Genomic DNA, 1,054 nt, shown 5'->3' on the forward strand with positions numbered 1-1,054 from the left:
GGCACCGCGAGAGCAGCAGCAGGTCTATTTTTGACATATTTAAGCATAAGGTTGCATTCTATGTAGCAGCAGCAAGGGGTTAAGGAGAGAGAGGGGCCCTTATAATATAAGAGGGGGGCCAGAGTCCTCCTCCTTCAGTCTCGGTGAGGTTTCTCTGCTGTCTGTACAGCTGAGTTCGTTGGGCGGGCTGCAGCAGCTCCCCCTTTAGGCTCCTCATCTTCTTTTCCTCCGCTTCGTTTGCTGCTGCTGCTGCAGCAGCAGCAGCAGCAGCAGCAGCAGCCTGTCTCTCCTATCAGACACCCCTCCCGCTGCCCCAAACCCGCATCCATGCTTCTCTCCTCTCCGTTGCTATTTCTTCTTCTTTCGTAGCAAAGCCCCTACATATCTCTCGGCATATTCAACTGAGGTAAACAGCCACAGAGGCAGCAGCAGCAGCAGCAGCAGCAGCAGCACTGCTGCTGCTGAGGGGCCACTGCAGCAGGCTTCAGGGTACCTGGGGGGGGCCCCCAAGACAACCCCGGGGGCCCCCTCTGGTGGTTTATAAAGCTATATGCTGATCGTTGTATAGTATAATACAGCCAGGGTGGTGATGGTGGGGTTGCTGCTGTGTGTGTGTGCGTGTGTGTGTGTGTATGTGTGTGTGTGTGTTTGTATGTGTTGGTGCTGCTGCAGTGCTTTACTCGTCGCAGCTGGCGCCAGAGAGCAGCAGCATTTGTAGAGCCATAGACGACAGCAGCAGCAGCAGCAGCAGCAGCAGCAGCAGCAGCGGCAGCAGCAGCAGCAGCAGCAGCAGCAGCAGCAGCAGCGTGGAGGCATCCGGTTGCACCAGGCTTGTCTCATAGGATGCTCCTCGCAGCACAGCCAGCAGCCACAGCCGCACGGCGCTAGGGGCTCCCTTGCAGCAGCAGCAGCAGCAGCAGCAGCAGCAGCAACAGCAGCAAAATGTCATCTCCTCTGGACCCTCCTTCTTTCCCGCGCCAGCGCGGAGGGAAATTCGGGGGGCGGTAGGCCGACTGTTTTTTTTTTTTTTTTTTTTTTTTTTTTTTTTTTTTTT

The sequence above is a fragment of the Eimeria mitis genome, genomic scaffold (assembly GCF_000499745.2).
Source record: "Eimeria mitis Houghton genomic scaffold, Emh_scaff534, whole genome shotgun sequence".
NCBI lineage: Eukaryota > Apicomplexa > Conoidasida > Eucoccidiorida > Eimeriidae > Eimeria > Eimeria mitis.